The sequence below is a fragment of the Mesoplodon bidens genome (genome assembly GCF_964165515.1).
Source record: "Mesoplodon bidens genome assembly, chromosome: 10".
NCBI classification, from domain to species: domain Eukaryota; kingdom Metazoa; phylum Chordata; class Mammalia; order Artiodactyla; family Ziphiidae; genus Mesoplodon; species Mesoplodon bidens.
Window position 1 is genome coordinate 93,831,741 of NC_138172.1, and position 17,705 is coordinate 93,849,445.

The window sequence follows — 17,705 nt, forward strand, 5'->3', positions numbered from 1 at the left end:
AACACATGTACCAAGTGAGAGTTTCTGCTAATGACATTATAAGTAATATGTTAGGAGACACAGCGCTAACTTTGAGGTTGTTGAGAATCATAGTGTTTTGGGGTTTTTTTAAACCATTTATTTATTTATTATTTGGCTGTGCAGGGTCAGGTCTTAGTTGTGGCACACAGGATCTTTAGTTGCAGTATGTGGACTCTTAGTTGTGGCATACGGGATCTAGTTCCCTGACCAGGGATTGAACCCGGGCCCCCTGCATTGGGAGCGTGGAGTCTTAGCCACTGGACCACCAGGGAAGTCCCAGAGAATCATAATTTAAGAAGATTCTGGTTTCTGTTGTGCTGAGCCTGGGCCACATGGAGAGGCCGTGGTGATAAAGGCAGAGAGGTGGCCCTGCAGTTGACCCAGAGTCACATGAACCTCCTGCGAGGTTTCCAGTGCTGGGTCATGCTCTGCCACCATCTTGTAACTTTGGATACGTCTCTTTATCTTTTTCAGCCTTAGTTTCTCAATCTGTAAAATTACGAGTTTTGATGAAGCTTTGATGAACTATATTCTGAGATACTAAAAGTGCCCAGCATTGCTTTTTAATTTTAGGGAACTATTGCAGTTGGGCACTGAAGAATAATTCTTGCCACATTGACCCTTACTGGTTATGGGGAAACACTTGTGAAAAATAGGGAAAACCACAAACTTTCCAACAGCTGAAAGCCCTTCCAATTTGCCACGTTTCAATTACTCGTTAGCAATTGAGTAGTGAAATTTCTTTTCTCAGAATTTCAGTAACCAAGAAGACTTTGAATTATTGCTTATTATGTTTCATATATAAGCTAGTATTGACTTTTAGAGTTACTGGTTAAAGATTTTCCAGTATATTATTTCCAGTTGAATTGTTCACGTGTATGATTTATTTGGATGTGTTAGAGAAAATAAGTAACCTGCAAGGTAAAAGATATAAAGGCTTATTCCTACTATGACTATAATCAGACAGACTTGTTTTGGCCGAGTTTCTATTTGACTGGCTACAGTTATAGTAAATGATTAAGTTCATGGCCAGTTTGTTGAGGGCCATGTTAAATGATCATGTGATGTATTACCATGGCTACATCATTATTCTTAATCAATTTGTGAACCACAACTCATGTACATTATTTTTCCTCACTGGTTTAAAATAAGATTTGAAACCCTCATAAAATATTATTTTCCCTCTCCTTCTTTTCTTTTAGTCTGCTAGCATCTTCTTATATCATGTTAGGAGAAGAAAAAAGCAAGTTAATATTAAAAGACAGGCAGGAACACAGATTATGCAAAATGTCAACTTTGCTTGCATCTCAGTACTGAGGCTTTTTTTTTTTTTGTATGACAGTATTCACAGAAAAAAAGGAGACCAGCAGTTTGCAAAAGGTTAGATAGTGTTACATATTACCTGATAGAGTAACTCAATTTATGCTGAAATATCTTGTTTACACACACATCCCTAATTATGCACAATATTTAACAGCACATCCAACGCACCCACAGGCCAATTAAAGCTCTCAAATTTGAACAAACCCTAAACTGATTATTGTATCATATCTAGTTTTTTAAAGAACTAATATTCATTGAAATTTTTTTACTCTTGAGTGTTAATTTTTGAATTTTTAAATTTAATTTAATTTATTTTTTTAGACAGGTTCTTATTAGTCATCCATTTTATACACATCAGTGTATACATGTCAATCCCAATCGCCCAATTCATCACACCACCACCACCACCACCCCGTGGCTTTCCCCCCTTGGTCTCCATACATTTGTTCTCTACATCTGTGTCTCAATTTCTGCCCTGCAAACCGGTTCATCTGTACCACTTTTATACGTTCCACATATATGCGTTAATATGTGATATTTATTTTTCTATGTCCGACTTACTTCACTCTGTATGGCAGTCTCTGGGTCCACCCACGTCTCTACAAATGACCCAGTTTCGTTCCTTTTTATGGCTGAGTAATATTCCATTGTAGATATGTACCACATCTTCTTTATCCATTCATCTGTCGATGGACATTTAGGTTGCTTCCATGACCTGCTATTGTAAATATTCCTGCAATGAACATTGGGGTGCATGTGTCTTTTTGAATTATGGTTTTCTCTGGGTATATGCCCAGTAGTGGGATTGCTGGGTCATATGGTAATTCTACTTTTAGTTTTTTAAGGAACCTCCATACTGTTCTCCATAGTGGCTGTATCAATTTACATTCCCACCAACAGTGCAAGAGGGTTCCCTTTTCTCTACACCCTCTCCAGCATTTGTTGTTTGTAGATTTTCTGATGATGCCCATTCTAACTGGTGTGAGGTGATACCTCACTGTGGTTTTGATTTGCATTTCTCTAATAATGAGTGATGTTGAGCAGCTTTTCATGTGTTTCTTGGCCATCTGTATGTCTTTTTTTTTTTTTTTTTTCCTTTTGTGGTACGCGGGTCTCTCCCTGTTGTGGCCTCTCCCGCTGCGGAGCACAGGCTCCGGACGCGCAGGCTCAGCGGCCATGGCTCATGGGCCCAGCTGCTCTGCGGCATGTGGGATCCTCCCGAACTGGGGCACGAACCCGCATCCCCTGCACCGGCAGGCGGACTCTCTACCACTGCGCCACCAGGGAAGCCCTGTATGTCTTTTTTGGAGAAATGTCTGTTTAGGTCTTCTGCCCATTTTTGGATTGGGTTGTTTGTTTTTTTAATATTGAGCTGCATGAGCTGTTTATATATTTTGGAGATTAATCCTTTGTCTGTTGATTTGTTTGCAAATATTTTCTCCCATTCTGAGGGTTGTCTTTTTGTCTTGTTTATGGTTTCCTTTGCTGTGCAAAAGCTTTGAAGTTTCATTAGGTCCCATCTGTTTATTTTTGTTTTTATTTCCATTACTCTAGGAGGTGGATCAAAAAAGATCTTGCTGTGATTTATGTCAAAGAGTGTTCTTCCTATGTTTTCCTCTAAGAGTTTTATAGTGTCCGGCCTCACATTTAGGTCTCTAATCCACTTGGAGTTTATTTTTGTGTATGCTGTTAGGGAGTGTTCTAATTTCATTCTTTTACATGTAGCTGTCCAGTTTTCCCAGCACCACTTATTGAGGAGACTGTCTTTTCTCCATTGTATACCCTTGCCTCCTTTGTCATAGATTAGTTGACCATAGGTGTGTGGGTTTATCTCTGGGCTTTCTGTCTTGTTCCACTGATCTATATTTCTGTTTTTGTGCCAGTACCATATTGTCTTGATTACTGTAACTTTGTAGTATAGTCTGAAGTCAGGGCCTCTGATTCCTCCAGCTCCGTTTTTTTTCCCTCAAGACTGCTTTGGCTATTCGGGGTCTTTTGTGTCTCCAAACAAATTTTAAGATTTTTTTGTTCTAGTTCCGTTAAAAATGCCATTGGTAGTTTGATAGAGATTGCATTGAATCTGTAGATTGCTTTGGGTAGTATAGTCATTTTCACAATATTGATTCTTCCATCCAAGAACATGGTATATCTCTCCATCTGTTGATATCATCTTTAATTTCTTTCATCAGTGTCTTTTCTGCATACAGGTCTTTTGTCTCCCTAGGTAGGTTTATTCCTAGGTATTTTATTCTTTTTTGTTGCAATGGTAAATGGGAGTGTTTCCTTAATTTCTCTTTCAGATTTTTCATCATTAGTGTATAGGAATGCAAGAGATTTCTGTGCAAAAATTTTGTATCCTGCAACTTCACCAGATTCATTGATTAGCTCTAGTAGTTTTCTGGTGGCACCTTTAGGATTCTCTATGTATAGTATCATGTCATCTGCAAACAGTGACAGTTTTACATCTTCTTTTCCAATTTGTATTCCTTTTATTTCTTTTTCTTCTCTCATTGCCGTGACTAGGACTTCCAAAACTATGTTGAATAATAGTGGTGAGAGTGGACATCCTTGTCTTGTTCCTGATCTGAGAGGAAATGCTTTCAGTTTTTCACCATTGAGAATGACGTTTGCTGTGGGTTTGTCGTATATGACCTTTATTATGTTGAGGTAGGTTCCCTCTATGCCCACTTTCTGGAGAGTTTTTATCATAAATGGGTGTTGAATTTGGTCAAAAGCTTTTTCTGCATCTATTGAGATGATCATATGGTTTTTCTTCTTGAATTTGTTAATATTGGTGTATCACATTGATTGATTTGCATATATTGAAGAATCCTTGCATCCCTGGGATAAATCCCACTTGATCATGGTGTATGATCCTTTTAATGTGTTGTTGGATTCTTTTTGCTAGTATTTTCTTGCGGATTTTTGCATCTATATTCATCAGTGATATTGGTCTGTAAGTTTCTTTTTTTGTAGTATCTTTGTCTGGTTTTGCTATCAGGGTGATGGCGGCCTCATAGAATGAGTTTGGGAGTGTTCCTTCCTCTGCAATTTTTTGGAAGAGTTTGAGAAGGATGGGTGTTAGCTCTTCTCTAAATGTTTGATAGGATTCACCTGTGAAGCCATCTGGTCCTGGACTTTTGTTTGTTGGAAGATTTTTAATCACACTTTCAATTTCATTACTTGTGATTGGTCTGTTCATATTTTCTATTTCTTCCTCGTTCATTCTTGGAAGGTTATACCTTTCTAAGAATTTGTCCATTTCTTCCAGGTTGTCCATTTTATTGGCATAGAGTTGCTTGTAGTAGTCTCTTAGGATGCTTTGTATTTCTGTGGTGTCTGTTCTAACTTCTCCTTTTTCATTTCTAATTTAATTGATTTGAGTTTATCTTTATTGATTTTGTTTATCTTCTCAAAGAACCAGCTTTTAGTTTTATTGATCTTTGCTATTGTTTTCTTTGTTTCATTTATTTCTGCTCTGATCTTGATGATTTCTTGCCTTCTGCTAACTTTGCGTTTTGTTTGTTCTTCTTTCTTTAGCCCCTTTAGGTGTAAGGTTAGATTGTTTATTTGAGATTTTTCTTGTTTCTTGAGGTAGGCTTGTATAGCTATAAACTTCCCTCTTAGAACTGCTTTTGCTGCATCCCATAGGTTTTGGATCATCGTGTTTTCATTGTCATTTGTCTCTAGGTATTTTTTGATTTTCTCCTTGATTTCTTCAGTGATCTGTTGGTTATTTAGTAACGTATTGTTTAGCCTTCATGTTTTTGTGATTTTTTACGGGTTTTTCTCCGTGTAATTGATTTCTAATCTCATAGCATTGTGGTCGGAAAAGATGCTTGGTATGATTTCAATTTTCTTAAAATTTACTGAGGCTTGATTTGTGACCCAAGATGTGATCTATCCTGGAGAATGTTCCATGTGCACTTGAGAAGAAAGTGTAATCTGCTGTTTTTGGATGGAATGTCCTATAAATACCAATTAAATCTATCTGCTCTGTTGTGTCATTTAAAGCTTGTGTTTCCTTATTAATTTTTTCTTTGTATGATCTGTCCATTGGTGTAAGTGAGGTGTTAAAGTCCCCCACTGTTATTGTTTTACTGTCGCTTTTCTCTTTTATAGCTGTTAGCAGTTGCCTTATGTATTGAGGTGCTCCTGTGTTGGGTGCATATATATTTATAATTGTTATATCTTCTTCTTGGATTGATCCATTCATCATTATATAGTGTCCTTCCTTGTCTCTTGTAACATTCTTTATTTTAAAGTCTGTTTTATCTGATATGAGTATTGCTACTCCAGCTTTCTTTTGATTTCCATTTGCATGGAATATCTTTTTCCATCCCCTCACTTTCAGTCTGTATGTGTCCCTAGGTCTGCACTCAGTCTCTTGTAGACAGCATATTATATGGGTCTTGTTTTTGTATCCATTCAGCAAGCCTGTGTCTTTTGGTTGGAGCATTTAATCCGTTCACGTTTAAGGTAATTATCGAAATATATGTTCCTTTGACCATTTTCTTAATTGTTTTGGGTTTGTTTTTGTAGGTCCTTTTCTTCTCTTGTGTTTCCCACTTAGAGAAGTTCCTTTAGCATTTGTTGTAGAGCTGGTTTGGTGCTGCTGAATCCTCTTAGCTTTTTCTTGTCTGTAAAGCTTTTGATTTCTCCTTCCAATGTGAATGAGATCCTTGCCAGGTAGAGTAATCTTGGTTGTAGGTTCTTCCCTTTCATCACTTTAAGTATATCATGCCACTCCCTTCTGGCTTCTAGTTTCTGCTGAGAAATCAGCTGTTAACCTTATGGGAGTTCCCTTGTATGTTATTTGTCTTTTTTCTCTTGCTGCTTTCAATAATTTTTCTTTGTCTTTAATTTTTGCGAATTTGATTACTATGTTTCTCGGCATGTTTCTCCTTGGGTTTATCCTGTATGGGACTCTCTACACTTCCTGGACTTGGGTGGCTACTTCCTTTCCCATGTTAGGGAATTTTTCGACTATAGTCTCTTCAAATATTGTCTCAGGTCCTTTCACTCTCTCTTCTCCTTCTGGGACCCCTATAATGCAAATGTTGTTGCGTTTAATGTTGTCCCAGAGGTTTCTTAGGCTGTCTTCATTTCTTTTCATTCTTTTTTCTTTACTCTGTTCCGCAGCAGTGAATCCCACCATTCTGTCTTCCAGGTCACTTATCCATTTTTTGCCTCAGTTATTCTGCTATTGATTCCTTCTAGTGTATTTTTCATTTCAGTTATTGTATTGTTCATCTCTGTTTGTTTGTTCTTTAATTCTTCTAGGTCTTTGTTAAACATTTCTTGCATCTTCTCGATCTTTGCCTCCATTGTTTTTCACCGGTCCTGGATCATCTTCACTATCGTAATTCTGAATTCTTTTTCTGGAAGGTTGCCTATCTCCACTTCATTTAGTTGTTTTTCTGGAGTTTTATCTTTTCCTTCATCTGGTACATAGCGTTCTGCCTTTTCATCTTGCCTATTTTTCTGTGAATGTGGTTTTTGTTCCACAGGCTGCAGGATTGTGGTTCTTCTTGCTTCTGCTGTCTGCCCTCTGGTGGATGAGGCTATCTAAGAGGCTTAAGCAAGTTTCCTGATCCGTTGGACTGGTGGTGGGTAGAGCTGGGTGTTGCTCTGGTGGACAGAGCTCAGTAAAACTTTAATCTACTTGTCTGCTGATGGGTGGGACTGGGTTTCCTCCCTGTTGGTTGTTTGGCCTGAGGTGACCCAACACTGGAGCCTACCCGGGTTCTTTGTGAGGCTAATGGCAGACTCAGGGAGGGCTCACACCAAAGATTACCTCCCAGAACTTCCGCTGCCAGTGTCCTTGTCCTCACTGTGAGACACAGCCACCCCCCGCCTCTGCAGTAGACCCTCCAACACTAGCAGGTAGGTCTGGCTCAGTCTCCTATGGGGTCACTGCTCCTTCCCCTGGGTCCCAGTGCACACACTACTTTGTGTGTGCCCTCCAAGAGTGAAGTCTCTGTTTCCCCCAGTCCTAGCAAAGTCCTGCAATCAAATCCCGCTAGCCTTCAAAGTCTGATTCTCAAGAATTCCTCCTCCCGTTGCTGGACCCACAGGTTGGGAAGCCTGACATGGGGCTAAGAACCTTCACTCTGGTGGGTGGACTTCTGTGGTATAAGTGTTCTCCAGTTTGTGAGTCACCCACCCAGCAGTTATGGGATTTGAGTTTCTTGTGATTGCACCCCTCCTACCGTCTCATTGTGGCTTCTCCTTTGTCTTCGGATGTGGGGTATCTTTTTTGGTGAGTTCCAGTGTCTTCCTGTCGATGACTGTTCAGCAGTTAGTTGTGATTCCGGTGTTCTCGCAAGAGGGAGTGAGAGCACGTCCTTCTACTCCGCCATCTTGAACCAAGCTCTGCCTGTTGAGTGTTTTGCTAATATTCCAAAAGTGTGAATAGCATCTAATAAGAAAAAAAGAAATATAACTGCTCTTCCAAGACATTAGTGGAGGAAACAAATTCATTCAAACATATTATAACAATTGCTTATTTTTTGAACATTGCTTTTGCCTTTGTTTTTCCTTTATATGTTGCAGGAAAACAAAAGCTTTTACTTCCTCCAATTGTTTTATTCCACTTGTAGTTATATTTAGAAGGGTTTTGCTAAGTTGGAGAAGAGCTAACTTTGGGGGACAAAAAGGGAAAATTAGTAACCCTCAAAGTTAGTAACGTAAAACAGTATGATCCACTGAGTTCTGGGTTCTTCCTTTGTACTCCATTGAGGTTAATGAGTTAAGTTCACCTTGCACTTGTGAAATACTTAGCAAATCTCTACAATGTTATTGAAAATAATTGTTTATTATTTGTTTTCTAAAATATTGGCAACAAGAAGGTTTTCTCTATTCCCCCAAATACTGCATTCATTTAAACTCTTTAGTGATAGTCGCTTGAATATTATTACAATACAAAAAGGTGGGTCGGATCTTAGAAGTCTTAATTTTTTATTTTCAGCGGGGAAGGAACCCCATCATTGTAACTACATGTAGAGTAAGTAAGTTTTTCACAGTCTTTAAAGACATAGGAAATTGGCCACAAATAGATGTGTCTGTTATTTAGGGATTTTCATAATTTCTCCAGTTTAATTTTTAAAATAGATTGTCATTTCATATATGAATCTTAATCACTCTTAAGTATAAGTCTAGAAATATCGTGGCACTGAAAAGAGTAGAGGTGAGGACATCTAGGCTTTGTTACTGTTCTTATCTCCATAACATTCCCGACTTAACATGGCTTTAATATACGAACTTGTTCTTTTTCTTGCACTTGTGTGCCTTACCAAATTAACCGTCACTCTCCTTTTTCTCTGTAAAACACACTGACTGATACCACAGGGTGCTTAATGCTCGTGGCTGATAGGCTACTCGCCAGTACAGCCAAATACTTTCATTTCTATCCAGAGTGAATTGTTTGTTCCCAAATTCATTTACCCTTGTTATTGTAATGTGCAATTTTTTGTTTTTTTTTTTAAATTTTAGCTTTACTGGAGTATAGTTGATTTACAATATTGTGTTAGTTTCTGGGGTATAGCAAGATAATTCAGTTTTATGCATACATATTTTCATTCATTTTTAGATTCTTTTCTCATATAGGTTATCACAGAATATTGAGTAGAGTTCCCTGTGTTATACAGCAGGTCGTTGTTGGTCATCTATCTGATGTATAGTAGTGTGTGTATGTTCATCCCAAGCTCCTGATTTATCCTCCCTCCCCACCCCTCCACGTTTCCCCTTTGGTAACCATAAGTTTGTTTTCGATATCTGTAAGTCTGTTTCTGTTTTGTAAATGAGTTCATTTGTATCATTTTTAAAATTAGATTCCACATATGAGTGATATCATATGATATTTGTCTTTCTCTGTCTGACTTAGTATGATAATCTCTAGGTCCATCCATGTTGCTGCAAATGGAATTATTTCATTTTTTATGGCTGAGTAATATTCCATTGTATATATATACCACATCATCTTTATCCATTCCTCTATCGATGGACATTTAGGTTGCTTCCATGTCTTGGCTATTGTAAATAGTGCTGCAGTGAACATTGGGGTGCATGTATCTTTTCAGATTATAGTTTTCTCTGGGTATATGCCCAGGAGTGGGTTTGCTGGATCGTATGGTAGTTCTATTTTTAGTTTTTTAGGGAACCTCCATACTGTTTTCCATAGTGGTTGTACCAATTTACATTCCCACCAACAGTGTAGGAGGGTTCCCTTTTTTCCACACCCTTAATATGCAGTTTAATTAAATATCAGATAAAATGATGAAACCTCAGCATTAAGGAGAACTGTTTGTAAGAAAATTAAGTTGACTGCTTTGGAAGACTTAATATAGGTAAATAGCTTTTAAAAATTGCTGCAAAATGTATAATTAGGAATTAGAAAAGACTTGGGGGAAAATAGTAAAAATTCTGAAAGGTTCTATGCACAGATTGCTTCACAGATCTTAAATTCCTGCTTTGCTTTTAAAAATAGGCTGGTAATTTTATCCAGTGCAGTATAAGGTGCCTTATACAAGGATTTTTTCAACAAGTTGACCTATACTCAAAGAATTCAGGGGAAAAAGTATGTTTATATTTTAAATTAAAGTGGTTTTAATGGATTGCTATATTAACTGACTTTTGAAAAATTAAATGACCAACATTGGGATCCAGTTGTATCATATAAGAGGACATCCACTGTAATCTCCTCCTCAATACATTACCCAACCGTGTCAGAATGTGACTGACAGTGTGAAAACATGCCAGGATTTAGGGGTTATCACTATCACAGTGGGTGGATCATCATGAGAGTATGTGGGGAAAGGCAGGTAAGACCAGCCTGATACAGTGTGATCACATTTAAGGCTTAGCTCTGAGAAACGGAGCCGATGAAGGAGACAGGGCCAGAGTGGTCATCGAAACTGGAGGAAGACCAAGACAATTCAGTGACAGGAAGTCCAGAGAGGAGACAGTTTAAACTAGAAGTGGTTAGCAGTGCTATAAGTAATACAAAAAAGTTGAGGAGAATGGGGATAAATAGACAACTGGTGACCTGACAGAGCTGTTTGTAAAGGGAGAATCCAGATTGTAAATCAGAAATACACGAGAAATTAGGAAAGAAATGAAAAGGTCACTTGAGATAGAATCAGGACCAAGGTCAGGGGAGAAGGTGAAGTTGAAGATGTTAAGGAGTTGATTAAGATCTAGAGAAGATGGGAAAAGATATCCAGATAGATTATCCTTGTAGAGGATCCAGGACATCTCTTTCTCTGAGACATTAGAGGAGGAAAGGCTGGCAGGTAATATGGGAAAAAGAATCTGTGTATGGAAGTAGTCTGAATTTGCAAGGCTAGGCTCAGAAGTAGAAATATAAATCAAAACAAATATGCTTTGGTTAACACAGAGCTGCAAATTAAAGAGCATGTATGGTGGATCAGCAGATCATGGTAATCTTGGGTGCTAATGAGATCATGATTAAAATGATTGGTCATGAAATTCAGGCCAGAAAGGAGAGGCCTGATGAGACCAGTAAAATAAGCAAGATACAAGGTACTGGGGATGGCATACACTCTAAAGGTGATAAACACTTTGGTTGTTGAGGTGGATCTTGTGGTCAGAGGAAGAATTTCAGTTTGAAATCTTTGAGGTGGAACAGTTCCCAGTGATAATCATGGCTCAATTTGTGTTAAAAAGAAGAAATAAAATTAATGAGATTGTCTGAATTGGAGAATTCTGAGACCATTAGGAGCCTCACTTGTTTAGATGACTTGGGTATGGATTATGTGTACTGTTGGCTTGGCAGCCATAGCATGTCACAAATTTGGATGTAATAGATAGATGGTAAACTTGGGTAAAATGTGTTGGTTCAACTCAAAGAGTTAGCTTAACATATAAGACAAAACTCTTCAGCTGCCATTTGGCAATATTTAGGCAATGGAGACTCAGGTTGTGTAAGACAGCTGTCCTCTGTCCTCAAGGAGCTAAAAGCACTGTGGCAAAGCTTATAGGATAGAAAGGCAAATATATAATTTTAATACAATGTAAAAAATATTAAAATAAAAATAAACACACTAAGGCAGGAGTAATGAACTATTTAGAGAGAGGCACTTGAGTGCTGACCTAGCAGAAAAGGGTAATAAGGACATTCCAGGAAGAAGAAAGAACAATTGCAAAGATGCAGAGATGTTTATTTTATTTCAAAAATACAAGTTAATTGTGAAGCCATTATACTCCAATAAAGTTGTAAAAAAAAAATTAAAAAAAAAGAGAATACAAGTTAAGGGGGAGACCTTCATGATGGTGGAGGAGTAAGACGTGGAGATCACCTTCCTCCCCACAAATACATCAAAAATGTATCTATATGTGGAACAACTCGTACAGAACACCTACTGAACGCTGGCAGAAGAACTCAGACTGCACAAAAGACACCAGAGGATGATCTAACATGCAGAGGCGGGGCCAAATCCAAAGCTGAACCCCAGGAGCTGTGCGAACAAAGAAGAGAAAGGGAAATCTCTCCCAGCAGGCTCAGGAGCAGTGGATTAAATCTCCACAATCAACTTGATGTACCCTGCATCTGTGGAATACCTGAAGAGACAAGGAATCATCCCAAATTGAGGAGGTGGACTTTGGGGGCAACTGTAGACTTGGGTTTCCATTCTGCATCTAGTTTGTTTCTGCTTTTATGTTTATCTCAGTTTAGTATTTAGAGCTTATTATCATTGGTAGATTTGTTTATTGATTTGGTTGCTCTCTTCCTTTATATATACATATATATATATATATATATATACACACACATACATATACATACACACTTTTTTTTCCTTTTTCTCTTTTTGTGAGTGTGTATATGTGTGCTTCTTTGTGTGATTTTTGTCTGTAGGTTTGCTTTTACCATTTGTCCTAGGGTTCTGTCTGTCTGGGGTTTTTTTTTTGGCTTTTTAGTAGAGTTTTTAGCGCTTGTTATCATTGGTGGATTTGTCTATTGGTTTCATCTTCTTTTTTTTATTACTTTTTGAAATTTTAATAATATATTTTTTAATAACTATTTATTTATTTATTTATTTATTTATTTTCCTCCCTTTTCTTCTGAGCCGTGTGGCTGACAGGGTCTCAGTGCTCCGGCCAGGTGTCAGGCCTGAGCCTCTGAGGTGGGAGAGCCGAGTTCAGGACACTGGTCCACCAGAGACCTCCTGGCCCCATGTAATATAAATTGCGAGAGCTCTCGCAGAGTTCTCAATCTCAACGCTAAGACCCAGCTCCACTTAATGACCAGCAAGCTCCAATGCTGGACACCCCATGCCAAACAACTAGCAAGACAGGAACACAGCCCCACCCATTAGTGGAGAGGCTGCCTAAAATCATAATAAGATCACAGACACCCCAAAACACACCACCAGACGTGGACCTGCCCACCAGAAAGACAAGATCCAGCTTCATCCATCAGAACACAGGCACCAGTCCGCTCCACCAGGAAGCCTACACAACCCACTGAACCAACCTTACCCACTGGGGGCAGACACCAAAAACCATGGGAACTACGAACCTGGAGCCTGTGAAAAGGAGACCCCAAACACAGTAAGTTAAGCAAAATGAGAAGACAGAGAAATACACAGCAGATGAAGGAGTAAGGTAAAAACCCACCAAACCAAACAAATGAAGAGTAAATAGGCAGTCTACCTGAAAAAGAATTCAGAATAAAGATAGTAAAGATGATCCAATATCTTGGAAATAGAATGGAGGAAATACAAGAAATGTTTAACAAGGACCTAGAAGAACTAAAGAGCAAACAAACAATGATGAACAACACAATAAATGAAATTAAAAATTCTCTAGAAAGAATCAATAGCAGAATAACTGAGGAAGAAGACCGGATAAGTGACCTGGAAGATAAAGTAGTGGAAATAACTACTGCAGAGCAGAATAAAGAAAAAAGAATGAAAAGAATTGAGGACAGTCTCAGAGACCTGTGGGGCAACATTAAATGCACCAACTTTCTAGTTATAGGGGTCCCAGAAGAAGAAGAGAAATAGAAAGGGACTGAGAAAATATTTAAGGAGATTATAGTTGAAAACTTCCCTAATATGGGAAAGGAAATAGTCAATCAAGTCCAGGAAGTGCAGAGAGTCCCATACAGGATAAATCCAAGGAGAAACACACCAAGACACATATTAATCAAACTATCAAAAATTTAATACAAAGAAAAAATATTAAAAGCAGCAAGGGAAAAGCAACAAATAACACACAAGGATCCCCATAAGGTTAACAGCTGATCTTTCAGCAGAAACTCTGCAAGACATAAGGGTGTGGCAGGACATATTTAAAGTGATGAAAGGGAAAAGCCTACAACCAAGATTACCGAGCCAAGGATCTCATTCAGATTCGATGGAGAAATTAAAACCTTTATAGACAAGCAAAAGCTAAGAGAATTCTACACCACCAAACCAGCTTCACAACAAATGCTAAAGGAACTTCTCTAGGAAGGAAACACAAGAGAAGGAAAAGACCTACAATAACAAACCCAGAACAATTAAGAAAATGGTAATAGGAGCATACATATCGATAACTACCTTAAATGTAAATGGATTAAATGCTCCAACCAAAAGATATAGAGTGGATGAATGGATACAAAAACAAGACCTGTATATATGCTGTCTACAAGAGATACAGACTGAAAGTGAGGGAATGGTAAAAGATATTCCATGCAAATGGAAATCAGAAGAAAGCTGGAGTAGCAATTCTCATATCAGACAAAACAGACTTTAAAATAAAGATTATTACAAGAGACAAAAAAAGACACTACATAATGATCAAGGGGTCAATCCAAGAAAAAGATACAACAATTGTAAATATTTATGTATCCAACATAGGAGCACCTCAATACATAAGGCAAATGCTAACAGCCATAAAAGGGGAAATCGACAGTAACACAATCATAGTAGGGAACTTTAACACCCTACTTTCACCAATGGGCAGATCATCCAAAATGAAAATAAATAAGGAAACACAAGCTTTAAGTGAAACATTAAACAAGATGGACTTAATTGATACTTACAGGACAGTCCATCCAAAAACAACAGAGTACACTTTCTTCTCAAGTGCTCATGGGACATTCTCCAGGGTAGATCATATCTTGGGTCACAAGTCAAGCCTTGGTAAATTTAAGAAAATTGAAATCATATCAAGTATCTTTTCCAACCACAACACTATGAGACTAGATATGAATTACAGGAAAAAAATCTCTAAAGAAACACAAAAACATTGAGGCTAAACAATACACTACTAAATAACCAAGAGACCACTGAAGAAATCAAAGAGGAAATCAAAAAATACTTAGAAACAAATGACAGTGAAAACACAACGACCCAAAATCTATGGGATGCAGCAAAAGCCGTTCTAAGAGGGAAGTTTATAGCAATACAATCCTACTTCAAAAAACAAGCAACATCTCAAATAAACAACCTAACCTTACACCTAAAGCAATTAGAGAAAGAAGAACAAAAGAACCCCAGAGTTAGCAGAAGGAACGTAATCATAAAGATCAGATCAGAAATAAAAAGAAATGAAGGAAATGATAGCAAAGATCATAAAACTAAAATCTGGTTCTTTGAGAAGATAAACAAAATTGATAAACCATTAGCCAGACTCATCAAGAAAAAAAAGGGAGAAGATTCAAATCAATAGAATTAGAAATGAAAAAGGAGAAGTAACAAGTGACACTGCAGAAATACAAAGGATCATGAGAGATTACTACAAGCAACTATATGCCAATAAAATGGACAACCTGGAAGAAATGGACAAACTCTTAGAAAAGCACAACCTTCCGAGACTGAACCAGGAAGAAATAGAAAATATAAACAGACCAGTCATAAGCACTGAAATTGAAACTGTGATTAAAAATCTTCCAACAAACAAAAGCCCAGAACCAGATGGCTTCATAGGCAAATTCTATGAGACACTGAGAGAAGAGCTAACACCTATCCTTCTCAAGCTCTTCCAAAATATAGCAGAGGGAGGAACACTCCCAAATTCATTCTACGAGGCCACCATCACCCTGATACCAAAACCAGACAAAGATGACACAAAAATAGAAAACTACAGGCCAATATCACTGATGAACATAGATGCAAAAACGCTCAGCAAAATGCTAGCAAACAGAATCCAACAGCACATTAAAAGGATCATACACCATAATCAAGTGGGGTTTATCCCAGGAATGCAAGGATTCTTCAGTGTACGCAAATCAATCAGTGTGATACACCATATTAACAAATTGAAGGAGAATAACCGTATGATCATCTCAGTAGATGCCAAAAAAGCTTTTCACAAAATTCAACACCCATTTATGATAAAAAACCCTCCAGAAAGTAGGCATAGAGGGAACTTACCTCAACATAACAAAGGCCATGTATGACAAACCCACAGCCAACATCTTCCTCAGTGGTGAAAAACTGAAACCATTTCCACTAAGATCAGGAACAGGACAGTATCACCACTGTTATTCAGGATAGTTTTGGAAGTTTTAGCCACAGCAATCAGAGAAGAAAAAGAAATAAAAGGAATACAAATCGGAAAAGAAGAAGTAAAGCTGTCACTGTTTGCAGATGACATGATACTATACGTAGAGTATCCTAAAGATGCTACCAGAAAACTACTAGAGCTAATCAATGAACTTGTTAAAGTAACAGGATACAAAATTAATGCACAGAGGTCTCTTGCATTCCTATACACTAATGATGAAAAATCTGAAAGAGAAATTAAGGAAACACTCCCATTTATCACTGCAATAAAAAGAATAGAATACCTAGGAATAAACCTACCTAAGGAGACAAAAGACGTGTATGCAGAAAACTGTAAGACACTGATGAAAGAAATTAAAGATGTTAGAAACAGATGGAGAGATATACCATGTTCTTGGATTAGAAGAATCAACATTTTGAAAATGACTATACTACCCAAAACAATCTACAGATTCAATGCAATCCCTATGAAACTACCAATGGCATTTTTCACAGAACTAGAACAAAAAATTTCACAATTTTTATGGAAACACAAAAGACCCCCAATAGCCAGAGCAATCTTGAGAAAGAAAAACAGAGCTGGAGGAATCAGGCTCCCTGACTTCAGACTATACTACAAGGCTACAGTAATCAAGACAGTATGGTACTGGCACAGAAGTAGAAATATAGATCAATGGAACAGGATAGAAAGCGCAGAGATAAACCTACGCACGTATGGTCACCTTATCTTTGATAAAGGAGGCAAGGATATACAGTAGAGAAAAGACAGCCTCTTCAATAAGTGATGCTGGGAAAACTGGACAGCTACATGTAAAAGAATGAAATTAGAACACTTCCTAACACCATACACAAAAATAAACTCAAAATGGGTTAAAGACCTAAATGTAAGGCCAGACACTGTAAAACTCTTAGAGGAAAACACAGGAAGAGCATTCTATGACGTACATCACAGCAAGATCCTTTTTGACCCACCTCCTAGAGAAATGGAAATAAAAACAAAAATAAACAAATGGGACCTAATGAAACTTCAAAGCTTTTGCACAGCAAAGGAAACTATAAACAAGACAAAAAGACAACCCTCAGAATGGGAGAAAATATTTGCAAATGAATCAGTGGACAAAGGATTAATCTCCAAAATATATAAACAGCTCATGCAGCTCAATATTAAAGAAACAAACAACCCAATCTAAAAATTGGCCAAAGACCTAAATCGACATTTCTCCAAAGAAGATATACAGATTCCCAACAAACACATGAAAGGATGCTCAACATCACTAATCATTAGAGAAATGCAAATCAGAACCTCAATGAGGTATCACCTCACACCGGTCAGAATGGCCATTATCAAAAAGTCTACAAACAATAAATGCTGGAGAGGGTGTGGAGAAAAGGGAATGTTCTTGCACTGTTGGTGGTTATGTAAATTGATACAGCCACTATGGAGAACAGTATGGAGGTTCCTTATAAAACTAAAAATAGAACTACTGTATGACCCAGCAATCTCACTACTGGGCATATACCCTGAGAAAACCATAATTCAAAAAGAGTCATGTACCACAGTGTTCATTGCAGCACTATTTACAATAGCCAGGACATGGAAGCCACCTAAGTGTCCATCAGCAGATGAATGGATAAGGAAGTTGTGGCACATATATACAATGGAACATTAGCCATAAAAAGAAGCGAAATTGAGTTATTTGTAGTGAGGTGGATGGACCTAGAGTCTGTCATACAGAGTGAAGTAAGTCAGAAAGGGAAAAACAAATACCATATGCTAACACATATATATGGAATGTTAAAAAGAAAATGTTCTGGGCTTCCCTGGTGGCGCAGTGGTTGAGAGTC

The 17,705-nt window shown here is 37.8% G+C and overlaps 1 protein-coding gene across 1 annotated transcript in view; it reads left to right on the forward strand.

Annotated features, from left to right (window-relative positions):
- Positions 1 to 17,705, forward strand: part of DTNBP1 (dystrobrevin binding protein 1) — a 119,655-nt gene that overhangs the window by 55,039 nt on the left and 46,911 nt on the right. The gene's annotated exons all lie outside the window — the stretch shown is intronic.